We start from the raw sequence: 14533 nt of genomic DNA, 5'->3' as shown, positions 1-14533 counted from the left end.
GTTAGAAAGACACCCTCAGAATGTCATCCTAGGGATTAAAGGTATCCAATCTAAAGGGACATTTAAAGCTCACATGTCAGGTACAGACTTCAAATCTAATCATCTTCAACCCAGAGACCAATCAGTCTCCCAGCTCCATAGAAAATGCGTTCCAGTACAATAGCAAAACACCCAGATCATTTGAATTGGTGAAAATGAGATTTTGGGGGAGATTAATTTGTGGTAAATGTAATTATATACATGAATATAGATATCTTTGTTCTGATTCCAGCTGAAGATAAAACTACACAAGGAAGACCCCAGAGTAAAATCTAATCAATCAGAAATAAACGTTAGAAATTGGTTACTGTGATGTTTGAACATTGAACATATTATCATGAGACTGTTAATGTTCTTTAACTAAGGAACCCAAGCTTTTAACAGAAAAAAAACTATATCTATAAGCTATAAATAGATAAAAAGATGTTAATAATATAAAACAGTCAAAATGTTATTTTGCTGTTTTTGACCCCCAGCAATATATTTTATAGATACTCAATTCCACTGAAGTGTCACTCCTATTTTGACTTTTCAATTCCTTAATCAAGCCATCTAGTTATGATAACCTAAACTTTTTTCCAATTCTGACAGGTTGAAAACTTCTAAACAAATTCTCACACTTTGGAATCTTCACTAAGAAAGCACTCCTGGTCTGCAGATTTCTACACAGTTCACAAAGCTGATCTTCTGCTAGGATAAAACCTGATTCTTCTGATCCGAAAGCAAAGTATCGGCGACCTCTCTTTCTTTTGTATATCAAAAAAGTTCAATTCTGTGAACACATCATCAATTAACTCCGCAGGTATTTCATCAAGGTTTTTAATTTAAATTCCATGTTTTCTTTCAAGTAATTAGTTAGTTCACTGTTCCAGATGAATTTCTGACCTGCTTTTTAAAAAGTTACCTTTGCAATATTGAAATTGTAAATCTATTTTACCTCTACTTTAAAATCCAAATTAAGATAAAAATAGTCATTCTGCATTCATAATGAATTTAAAACAGCTGGAAGGACAGATGCTGCATAAGAACATCAGGGTCTGAAAGGGTTAATGCCTTAAGCACCACCCACTCTGTTGCACTGGTTGGGGAAACAATACTACCGGATTTTAAAGGAAGCAAACCTACATCTAGCATTTCGTTATGGTCTCTAACAATGTCCATCATGCTCATGTAACTTGTAGATTGTTGCTAGCATGCAACAATTTTTATTAATTTATTTATTCAGCAGGTGGCTCGAACTGAGGGGCATTGTAAGACCATTTCAGAGAGCAGTTGAGTCAGTCACATTATTCTGGGTCTAGACCAGGTAAAGGCTAGACCAGGTAAAGTTGGCAAATTTCCTTTGCTTCGTGAGTTGTGTGGGTTTTTATGATTAACAGTGGTTACATGTTCAGTTTTTAATTCCAAATTTGTACTGAAATCAGACGTCAACTTTGGGCATTTGGAATTTGAACACATCCTAAGGAATCAGCCTGGCTCTTTTGATTACTGGCCCAATGACACTACAGGTCGTTCTGCTAAAGTCCCCCTTTCAGTCAGTGTGGATTGCCATAAGGTGATTCATGAATTGTGGAAATTGTTTGGATAATGTGAACTTTGTTTTGAATGGGTATAGTAATTTTCTATTCGTGATCTTCTACAGCACGATTTTCTATAGCAGTTTTCAATAGCATAATGCTGCAGAGAAACACAACTGGGCATTTTAGCAGAACTACCTGTACCACTAGGCCACCACAGACAAGAACCACTTCTGGTTAGAATATTAACTGGTTTCACTCAATCATTCCAGATCAAACAGGCCCTGTAAATCCCCACCAGAAAAGTGGAGAGAGAGGGAGAGCCTGAAAGACGGAATTCCAGTGCTAGGCCCCATCCAGATGAAAGCTGCTGATGGTGAAGGAGTTACACTCAAAAATGTACTAGAGGGCAGAATTGTAAATGAGAAGCTTTGCCCAATAGGGAGACCTGAGTCCAATGAGCATAAGGAGATGTGGATGGGGGGGTGGGGGGAGGAAATGTATATATAGAATGTACTGAACTCAGGAGATGTAAAACTGGAGGTCCAACTAGGTACTTTACAGACGAAGTACTTTACAGCTTACTGGGTCAATATTGAGTTCAACACCTTCTGAATGTAAACCCATTCCCATTCCTTCCCTTTCTTTTACCTTTACTTGTTAGATTCTCTGTCACCATGTCCTCTCTCCCCTCCTCCCACTCCAGTTGGACTGTTTGTTTTTTGCAGTTTGGCAGTTAGACCCATCATTCATTGTTCTGGCAGTCTCATATTCTGATCACTAAATCAGAACTATCACCATCCTTTCTCCCCAGCATTCCAACCCCACCCTGCCACTGTTCCATAAATGCTGCCCCCTCCACACTTCACGTCAGCTCTGATGAAGAGTCATTTAGACTCGGAACAATAGCTTTCTTTTTCTCTATGGATGCTGCCTGACCCACTGAGAACTCCAGCATTTATTATTTTCAGAACAGATTCCAGCATCTACAATAATTTGCTCAGAGAGGAATGCTGTGCTTCCTGTGAATTCAGTGGCTTGACTCTGCTGCCCTCAGCTGGATGTCAGTCCAACTGCAACAGAAATTCACATCGTTCCGAAACCTAATCTTGTCTCAATCTCAAATAAGGTCAAAGATCACATGACACCTGGTTATACAGGCAGTTCTTCTATAACGCGATGGTGGCCTTCTTGTGTAACCTTGCATTATAGAAAAATTGCGCTTTGGAAACAGTGCTTGAAGTGTTGGCAATGTAATTGTGTTATAGCCAACACACATTTTAAAAGTTTGCACTTTAGAAACAGTGTCCCCAGTTATCAATTACGATACAGCAAATTCGCATTAACAGAATGTGTGTGATGGCAGAATGACCTTTGAAAACACAAGATTTTGGAGCCTTGCTCCTTCTTCAGATGCAGGGAGCGATGCTTCGAAAGCTCGTGTTTTCAATTAAACCTGTTGGACTATAACCTGGTGTCATGTGATTTTTGACCTTGTTCAACTCATTCCAACACTGGCACTTCCACATCATAATCTCAAATAAAACAAAGAACTACTGGTGATGAAGATCTGAAGCAAAAACATAAACTGCTGGAGAAACTCAGCAGATCTGGCAGAATCTGTGGAGAAAAAGCAAAGTTAATATTTCAAGTTCAGTGATCCTTCAGACTATTCTGAAGGGTCAACGTCTTACTTTAAACTGATGAACATCGCCCACCATACTAACTAAGATTGATTTTGAATAGATTTAGCAACTCAAAACATGTTATTTATAAGGAGTTGTAGCCCATCAACAACAACCGAATTATACTCAAACACAATCTACAACCTAGTAAAGACTAAAAGATTTGCAAATGCTGTAAATCAGAAACAAAAACAGAAACTGCTGGTAAAGCTTAATGGATCTGGCAGCATCTGTGGAGAGAAATCAGGGTTAACGTTTCGGGTCGAGTGACTCTTCCTCAAAACCTCAATCTACAACATCATAGCCTGGCATATCCCCCACAATACCATTACCATCAAGCCATTAACCCTAGTTCAATGAGGCGTGCAGGAGGGCATAAGCACTAGGAGCAGGAGTAGGCCATAATGCTGATATTTTTGTGGCCTCAGCTCCACATACCCACCCTCTCACCATAACCCTTAATTCTTTTCCTGTTCAAAAAATTATCTATATAACTTTAAAATCATTCAATGAGGAAATCTCAACTACTTCACTGGGTAGGGAATTCCATAGATTCACAAGCCTCTGGGTAAAGAAGTTCCTTCTCAATTCAGTACTAAATCTGCTCCTCCTAATTTTGAGGTCATGCCTTCTTGCCCTAGTTTCACCTGTCAGTGGAAATAGCTCCTCTACTCCTGTCCTATCCATTCCCTTCATAATTTTGTATATTTCCATAAGATCCACCCCCATTCTTCTAAATTCCAATGAATATAATCCCAGTCACCTCAGTTTCTCCTCATAAGCCAACCCCATCAATTCCGGATTCAGCCCAGTGAACCTCCTCTGCACCCCCTCTACTACCAGAACAAACAGCGCCTGAAGACCCGGGTTCAATTCCCGACTCAGGCGACTGACTGTGTGGAGTTTGCACGTTCTCCCCGTGTCTGCGTGGGTTTCCTCTGGGTGCTCCGGTTTCCTCCCACAGTCCAAAGATGTGCGGGTCAGGTGAATTGGCCATGCTAAATTGCCCATAGTGTTAGGTAAGGGGTAATGTAGGGGTATGGGTGGGTTTCGCTTCGGCGGGTCGGTGTGGACTTGTTGGGCCGAAGGGCCTGTTTCCACACTGTAAGTCTAATCTAATCTAAAAAAAAATCCTTTCTCAAGTAAGGAGTGCAGTACTTCAGGTGTGGCCTCACCAGCACCCAAGACGGCTGCAACATAATCTCTCTGCTTTTCAACTCAATCCCTTTAGCAATGATTTTGGAGATGCATGTATTGGACTGGAGTATACAAAGTTAAAAATCACACAATACCAGGTTATAGTCACGGGTTTGTTTGGAAGCAATAACTTTTGGAGTGCTTCATCAGATGGTTGTGCAGAATAAGATTATAAGACACAGAATTTATAGCAAAAGTTTACAGTGTGATGTAACTGAAATTATATGTTGAAAAAGACCTGGATTGTTTGTTAAGTTTCTCATCTTTTAGAATGAATATATTGGTTTCAGTTCTTTCATATGTAAATCGCAGAAGTTTTTTGAAGTTACATTCTGAAGTGAACTTTAACAATTGGTGTCATGTCGCCCCAGATAAGGCATTGAGGGTGTGAGGTGCCCTGTGTGAGACTGTCTATGCCACAGTATTCAGATTGATTCTAATCTTAAAAAACTGATTTACAGAATCTTACATGGATTCATGCAGTTTTTGAGCAAAATAAAATTTAATTTTGCAAGTACACATTCACCCCACAAGCTTATATGTGGGTGTGTGTGTGTGTTCGGGGTGAGAGGATGTGTGTGTGTGTGTGTGAGAGTGTGGGAGTGTATGTGTAAGCATATGAGAGACAGCTTGTGTATGAAAGAGGATCTGGGTGAGTGTATACGTGGAAGAGTGTGTGTGTGTGTGTGTGTGTGTGTGTGTGTGCGCGCGCGCGCGTGTGCAGTGGGGTCACCTGTAGTGTAACATGAACCCAAAGTCCCGGTTGAGGCCATCCCCATGGGTACCGACCTTGGCTATCAGCCTCTACTCAGCCACTTTGCGTTGCTGCCTGTCCTGAAGTTTGGCTTGGAGGATGATCACCCAAAGGTCCGAGGTCAAAAGTCCCAAACCATTGAAGTGTTCTCCAACTGGGAGGGAACACTTCTGTCTGTTGATTGTTGTGCGGTGTCCATTCATCTGTCGCTGTAGCATCTGCTCGGTCTCACCAATGTACCATGCCTCAGGGCATCCTTGCCTGCAGCGTATGAGATAGACGACATTGGCCGAGTCACATGAGTACCTGATACATACATGGTGGATGGTGTCCCCAAGCGTAATGATGGTATCCATATCGACACTCTGACATGTCTTGCAAGATTGTATGGTGTTGTCCTGAAAGCCAACCAGGATGTTGCCAGCAACGGAAGGTTTGAACTATAAAGAACGGCTGGATAGACTGGGACTTTTTTCCCTGGAGTGTGGGAGGTTGAGAAATAACCTGATAGAGGTTTATAAAATCATGGGGTTAATAGCAGATGTCTTTTCCTGAGGATTTCCCTAGGGGGCATATTTTTAAGGTGAAAGGAGAAAGATTTAAAAAAGACATGAGGAGCAGGTTTCTTATACAGAGGGTGGTTTGCACGTGGAATGAATTTAGTGAGGAAATGGTGAATGCAGGTACAGTTGAGAATCTGAAACCTGAATACAGGCTGAGATAACTAATTGTTGTCAGGAATACCCACTTAATACATATTCTTACTAATTTAGGTGGAAATAAAGTGGCTTCTTAATGTAAAAAATATAACAAAATGGCTTCTAGGTTACAAATTGACAATTCTGCTTAAAGCTGCATAAAATGGCTTTTAACCCTGCCAAAGTCTGACTCTACAGAGATTACCAGACAGTCCTTCCTTTACAGCATAGAAATAACTGGACTAGATAAGTCTAACTGACCTTCAAGTGCAGGTGCAGAGACTAGGTTCGTGAGATAAGAATAGCTTGAATGTTGGAAAACAAAGTTGGTTCCCAGGAAATATTATTGGACTTAGTTGCTGTCAACAAAACCATTCCATTAATTAGTTGGTAATTATGTACAATTATGGCCTGTACCTCTCTTTAAGAAACGCATAAAAATGTCTTTGTTTTAAGCCCTGTGCACAGCTCCTCAGAGGAACACAGGAGTGTTTAACCTCTGTGTTTCTGGATGATCTATGCCTGGCCATATAAGAAATAAAGTGTGAAGTCTTAAAGAACCAGACCAATTGTTAAGTGTTTACTGACCGATCACGGAACAGAGAGTACATGAATAGGAAAGATTTGGAAGGATAGGGGCCAGGAGAAAACAGGAGGGAGTAGTTTATTTTGGGATTACTTTCGACATGCATTGGTTGGACCTAAGGGTCTGTTTCCATACTGTATGACTCTATGACTATAAAGGGGGAATAAACTTATTCAGACTAACTGAATAAGTTTCATAAAGAGCTGTCAAGTTGTTCTGAATGCCTCCTGCCGGAGGAGTAAGATTCCCACAGCATGGTTTCTTTAATAATCTGAACTTCATCTTTGGCAATTCTGACAAACCAACTCAAAGACATGAACCTTGAAGGTTCCGCTGACTGAGCAGGCTATCTGAGCACATAAATAGTAGCGAGATTTGAGAAGATTTGTAGCTCAGGTTGAGGTTTTGGATGTAGGTTTGCTCGCTGAGCTGGAAAGTTCATTTCCAGACGTTTCATTACCATACTAGGTAACATCTTCAGTGGACCTCTCGCGAAGCAATGCTGAAAATTCCTGCTTTCTATTTATATGTTTGGGTTTCTTTGGGTTGGTGATGTCATTTCTTGTGGTGATGTTATTTCCTGTGGTGAAGTCACTTCCTCTTCCTTTTTTCAGGAGGTGGTAGATGGAGTCTAGCTCGATGTGTTTGTTGATAGAATTCCGGTTGGAATGCCATGGAATGGAATTCTCTTGCGTGTCTTTGTTTGGCTTGTCCTAGGATGAATGCGTTGTCCTAGTCAAAGTGGTGTCCTTCCTCATCCGTATGTGAGGATACTAGTGAGAGAGGGTCATGTCTTTTTTTGTGGCTCGTTGGTGTTCATGTATCCTGGAGGCTAGTCTTCTGCCTGTTTGTCCAATGTAGTGTTTGTAACAATCCTTGCATGGTATTTTATAAACAATGTTAGTTTTGTTCATTGTCTGTATAGGGTCTTCCAAGTTAATTAGCTGCTGTTTTAGTGCGTTGGTGGGTTTGTGGGCTACCATGATGACAAGGGGTCTGAGTAGTCTGGCAGTCATTTCTGAGATGTCTTTGATGTAGGGAAAGTGGCTAACTTTTCTGGATGTGTTTTGTCTGCTTGTTTAGGTTTGTTGCTGAGAAATCGGCGGACTGTGTTCATTGGGTACCCATTCTTTTTGAATACGCGGTATAGGCGATTTTCCTCTGCTCTGTGTAGTTCCTCTGTGCTGCAGTGGGTGTTGGCTTGTTGAAATAATATTCTGATTCAGCTTCATTTGTGGGTGTTGGGATGATTGCTTCTGTAGTTCAATATTTGGTCTGTATGTGTTGTTTTCTGTAGACGCTGGTTTGAGACACACACACACACCAAACAACATTAACTTCATCAACAAGGAGAATATCATCAAGCTAGTGGACCCATGCCTTACCACCCACTTCACCTTCAGCAACAAACCCTACAGACAAACCTCTGATATCAGGGTTCTTAGCAGAGGCAGTAATGCAGAGACTTGAGCAAACAGCTCTGCCAACCATCCAACCCAAACTCTGGGTCCGCTATGTGGATGACACCTTTGTCATCACTAAACGAAACAAGATAGAGGAAACCTTCCAGACCATCAATAATATTCTTTACTGGCATAAAATTCACTAAAGAGGAGGAAAACAACAACAAATTGCCATCCCGAGGTGTCATAGTAGAGCGAACAGCAAATGGGAAACTTTAAACCAGCGAAGATTACCATGGAAAATACCATTAATCACGAACAATCACAATAGATGATAACCATGAATATCATTATAATTGCGAACTATAATAATGACCATGAACAAGCACCAAAACCATGAACGATTACCATAGCCATGAACAATGACGACAACCATGGAGAATAACAATCACTATGAACAATCATGTTTACCACAGAGAATAACATTAATCATGAACATTCTCAATAAACAATAACCATAAACAATCATTATAATCATGAACTATAATAGTGACCGTGAACAATTAACCATGAACAAGCACCAAAACCATGGAAAGTAACAATAACCATGAACAATTACCATAGCTATGAACAATCTCTATAACTATGGAGAATAACATTAACTATGAACAATCATGTTAACCATGGAGAATAACATTAACCATGAACAATCTTGTTAACCATGGAGAATAACATTAACCATGAACAATCACAATAACCATTGAAAATAATGTCAATCATGAACAATCACAATAAACAATAACCATGAACAATCACTATACTCCTAAACTGTAATAGTGACCATGAACAATCACCAAATCCATGGAAAGTAACAATAACCATGAACAATTACCATAGCCATAAACAATCACAATAAGGATGGAGAATATCATTGACCATGAACATTCTCTATAACCATGGAGAATAACAATAATCATGAACAGTCACAATTAACAATAACCATGAACAATCACTATAACCATGGAGAATAAAAATAACCATGAAAAATCAGTATAATCATGAACTATAACAGTGACAATGAACAATAACATTAACCATCAGCAATAATTATAACCATGGAGAATAATTATAACCACGGAGAATAAAAGTAACTACAAACAATCACTATAACCATGGAGAATAACATGCACCATGAACAATCACTATAACTATGAGCTATAATGGTGACCATGAACAATAACATTAATTATAACCATGGAGAATAACATTCTCCAGGAATAATCACTTTAACCATGAACAATCACTGTAACCATGGAGAATAACATTAACCATGAACAATCCCTATAACCATGAACAATCTCTATAATTATGGAGAATAACATTAACTATTAACAATCACTGTAACCATGGAGAATGACATTAACAATGAACAATCACTATAACCATGAACAATCACTATAACCATTGAGAATAACATTAACCACGAACAATCGTGTTAACCACAAACAATCGTGTTAACCTTGAACAATCACGTTAACCATAGAGAATAACATTAACAATGAACAATCCCTATAAACATGAACACTCACTAAAACTATGGAGAATAACATTAACCTTTAACAATCACTGTAATCATGGTGATTAAGATTAACGATGAACAATCACACTAACCATGAACAATATCGGTAACCATGATCACTATAACCCTGAAAAATCATGATAAACAATAACCATGAACGATCGGGTAACCATGAACAACCACATTAACAAGCACTGCTACCTCATAGTCCCAGTGGCCTGGATTCGATTCCATCCTTTGGTGACTGTGGAGTTTGCATGCTCTCCCCAGGTTTACTCCAGTTTTCGCCTGGTGGTCCGGTTTCCTCCCACAGTCCAAAAATGTGCAGGTTAGGTGGGTTGGACACACTAAATTGCCCCATAGTGACCAGGGATGTGCAGGCTAGGTGGGTTAGCCATGGTAAATGTGAGATTATGGGATAGGATATCATAATAATGATCTATAATAATAAACTATAATAATGAATGAGAATAATGAACTGTAAAGCTCTAATGAACTCTAATGCTCTGATAGATTATACTAATGAACAATAATGATAAACTATGATGATGGTTTATAACTGCACTTATGGACTATACTAATGAACTATAATGAAACATCTTAATAAAAACTATAATTATTATAACCAAGATGGACAGTGAAGAAGGTTATCTAAGATTACAATGAGATCTTGGTCAGTTGGGTCAATGGGCTGAAGAGTGGCGCGTGGAATTTATTTTCGATAAATATGAGGTGTTGCATTTTGCTAAAACAAAGGCAGGACTTATACAATTAAAAATAGGGCCTGAAGTAGTGTTGTAGAATAGAGAGATCTAAGGGTTCAGGTACATAATTCTTTGAAGTTTGCATTACGTACAGATGGGATGGTTAAAAAGGCATTTAGCCTTCATTGCGTAGACCTTTGAGTATAGGAGTTGGGATATCATGTTACGGTTTTACAGGACTTCCGTGAGGCCTCTTCTGCAATTCTGTGTCCAGTTCATGGCAGGTGGCTTTTCCCTAGGGTGGGGCATTTGAAGACTATGGGGGATATTTTTGAGGTGAGACGAGAAAGTTTTAAAAAGAAACATGAGGGGCAATTTTTCTACACAGAGAATGGTTTGTGTGTGGAATGAACATCCAGATGAAGTGGTGGATGCAGAAACAGTTACAGTGTTTAAAACACATTTAGATAAGTGCATGAATAGTATAATTCACTAATGCCCTTTAGGGAAAGAATCTGCCATCCTTACCTAGTCTGGCATATGAATCTAGACCCACAAAATATGGTTGACTCTAAACTGCCTTCTGGGTAACTCGGGATGGGGAATAAATGCTGGCCTTGCCAGTGACACCCTCATCCTGTGAATGAATAAAAAAAAACTACACAATATGGATGGAAAATAATAATGGACAATACTCATGCACTGCTCTGATGGATAATCCTGATGGGCTATAAAAATCATAATGAACTATAATAATGGATAATAATGATTGACTATTCTGATGAATTATAACAATAATAATAACTATAATGATGGATAATAACGATGAAATATAATACTGATAAACTATAATACTGATGAACTTTAATACTAATGAACTATAATAATGAACCATAATACTGATGAACTTTTAACACTGATGAACTATAATAATGAACTATAATACTGAAGAACTATAACACTGATGAAATGTAATACTAATGAACTATAATAATGAACTATAACACGGATGAACTATAATACTGACGAGCTATAATGCTGAACTATAATACTGATGAATTATAATACTGATGGACTATAATAATGAAATATAATACTGATGAACTATAATACTTATGAACTATAATAATGAACTACAATACTAATGAACTATAATGCTAACATACTATAATACTGAACCGTAATACTGAGGAATTATAATATTGGTGAACTATAATAATTAAGTATAATACTGATTTAGTAAGACACTGCTGAACTATAATGATGAACTATAATACTAATGAACTATAATAATGAACTATAATAATGAACTATAATACTGATGAACTATAATGATTAACTACATTACTGATGAACTATAATACTGACGAACTATAATGCTGAACTATAATACAGATGAAGTTTAATACTGATGAACTATAATAATGAACAATAATACTGATGGACTAGAATACTGACAAATTGTTATGATGAACTATAACACTGATGAACTATAATAATGAACTATAATCTCAATGAACTGTAATACTGATGAAATGTAATGTTGAACTCTAATACTGATGCACTAAAATACTGAAGAACTGTAACACTGATGAACTATAACGATAAACTATAATAATGATGAACAATAATAATGATGAACTATAATAATTAACTGTAATACTGACAAACTATAATGATAAAGTATAATTCTGACGAATTATTATGCTGATGAACTATAATAATGAACTATAATACTAATGAATTGTAATGATGAAGTATGATACTGATGAACTATTATACTGATGGACTATAATAATTAATTATAATACTGATGAACTATAATGCTAATAAACCATAATACTGATGAAATACATAGAACATAGAACAATACACCGCAGAACAGGCCCTTTGGCCCTCGGTGTTGTGCCGACCTGTGACCTATTCTCAGCTCGTCCCCCTACACTATCCCATCATCATCTATGTGCTTATCCAAGGATTGTTTAAATCTCCCTAATGGGGCTGAGTTAACTACATCGGCAGGAAGGGCATTCCACACCCTTACCACTCTCTGGTTATAGAACCTGCCTCTGACATCTGTCTTAAATCTGTCACCCCTCAATTTGTAGTTATGGGCCCTCGTACAAGCTGACATCATCATCCTAGGGAAAAAAGGACTTTCACGGTCTACCCTATCTAATCCTCTGATCATCTTGTATGTCTCTATCAAATCCCCTCTTCGCCTTCTTCTCTCCAATGAGAACAGACCCAAGTCTCTCAGCCTTTCCTCATAAGACCTTCCCTCCAGACCAGGCAACATCCTGGTAAATCTCCTCTGTACCTTTTCCAATGCTTCCACATCCTTCCCGAAATATGGGAACCAGAACTGTACACAATATTCCAAGTGTGTCGCACCAGCGTTTTGTACAGTTGCAGCATGATTAGATTACTTACAGTGTGGAAACAGGCCCTTCAGCCCAACAAGTCCACACCGACCTGCTGAAGCGCAACCCACCCATACCCCTACATTTACCCCTTACCTAACACTACGGGCAATTTAGCATGGCCAATTCACCTGACCCGCACATCTTTGGTTTGTGGGAGGAAACCGGAGCACCCGGAGGAAACCCACGCAGACACAGGGAGAACGTGCAAACTCCACACAGTCAGTCGCCTGAGTCGGGAATTGAACCCGGGTCTCAGGTGCTGTGAGACAGTAGTGCTAACCACTGTGTCACCGTGCCGCCACAATTATATTGCGGCTCTGGAACTCAATCCCTCTATGAATGAAACCTAACACACTGTATGCCTTCTTAACAGCACTATCCACCTGGGATCTATGTACACGGACTCCAAGATCCCTCTGCACATCCACACTACCAAGAATCTTTCTATTGACCCAGTACTCTGTCTTCCTGTTATTCTTCCCAAAGTGCATCACCTCACATTTTAGCTGCATTGAACTCCATTTGCCACCTCTCAGCCCAATTCTGCAGTTTATCCAAGTCCCCCCGCAACCTGTAACATTCTTCCAAACTGTCCACTACTCCACCGACTTTAGTGTCGTCTGCAAATTTACTAATCCATCCACCTTTGCCTGCGTCTAAGTCATTTATAAAAATGACAAACAGCAGTGGTCCCAAAACAGATCCTTGTGGCACACCACTAGTAACCGGATTCCAGGCTGAATATTTTCCATCAACCACCACTTGCTGCATTCTTTCAGAAAGCCAGTTTCTAATCCAAAATGCTAAATCACCCTCAATTCCATGCCTCTGCATTTTCTCCAACAGCCTACCATGTGGAACCTTATCAAAGGCTTTACTGAAGTCCATGTATACCATGTCAACTGCCCTACCCTCATCTACATGCTTGGTCACCTTCTCAAAAAACTTAATGAGGTTTGTGAGACACGACCTGCCCTTGACGAAACCACTTTGACTATCTGAAATCAAATTGTTGCTTGCCAGATGATTAAAAATCATATCTCTTATAATCCTTTCCAAAACCTTTCCTACAACATAAGTAAGGCTCACTGGTCTATAATTACGTGGGTCATCTCTACTGCCCTTCTTGAACAAGGGCACAACATTTACAATCCTCCAGTCCTCTGGTACTAAATCTGTAGACAATAACGACTCACATGTCAAAGCCAAAGGCTCTGCTATCTCCTCCCTAGCTTTCCAGAGAAACCTCGGATAAATCCCATCCGGCCCAGGGGACTTGTCTACTTTCACTCCTTCTAGAATTGATAACACCTGTTCGTAACTAACCTCAATCCTTTCTAGTCTAATATCTCATACCTCATTCTTCTCCTCTACAATATTCTCCTTTTCTTGAGTGAAAACCGATGAGAAATGTTTGTTTAGCATCTCTCCGATCTCCACAGGATCCACACTCAACTTCCCACTTCTGTCTTTGACTGGCCCTATTCCTACCCTAATCATCCTTTTAATCCTCACATACCTATAGAAAGCTTCAGGGTTCTCCTTTATTTTATTTGCTAAAGACTGCTTGTGTCCTCTCTTTGCTCTTCTTAACTCTCTCTTTAAATTCTTCCGAGCTGATCTGTAACGCTCCATCGCCTCATCTGTACCATCTTGCCTCATCAACACATAGCCTCCTCCTTCTTCTTAACAAAAGATACAATTTCTGTAGTAAACCACGGTTCCCTTACCTTATCACCTCCTCCCTGTCTGACAGGGACATTCTGATCAAGGACACGCAATCTGTTCCTTAAACCAGTAACACATTTCCATTGTCTGCATCCCCTGCATTTTGCTACCCCATTCTATGCATCCTAATTCTTGCCTAATCACATAATAACTGCGCTTGCCCCATCGATAACTCTTGATCTGTGGCATGTACCTATCCCTTTCTATCACTAAACTA

Source organism: Hemiscyllium ocellatum, chromosome 21, assembly GCF_020745735.1.
Source record: "Hemiscyllium ocellatum isolate sHemOce1 chromosome 21, sHemOce1.pat.X.cur, whole genome shotgun sequence".
NCBI lineage: Eukaryota > Metazoa > Chordata > Chondrichthyes > Orectolobiformes > Hemiscylliidae > Hemiscyllium > Hemiscyllium ocellatum.
The sequence above is the reverse complement of the archived record's forward strand: the minus strand, read 5'-3'. Positions refer to the sequence as shown.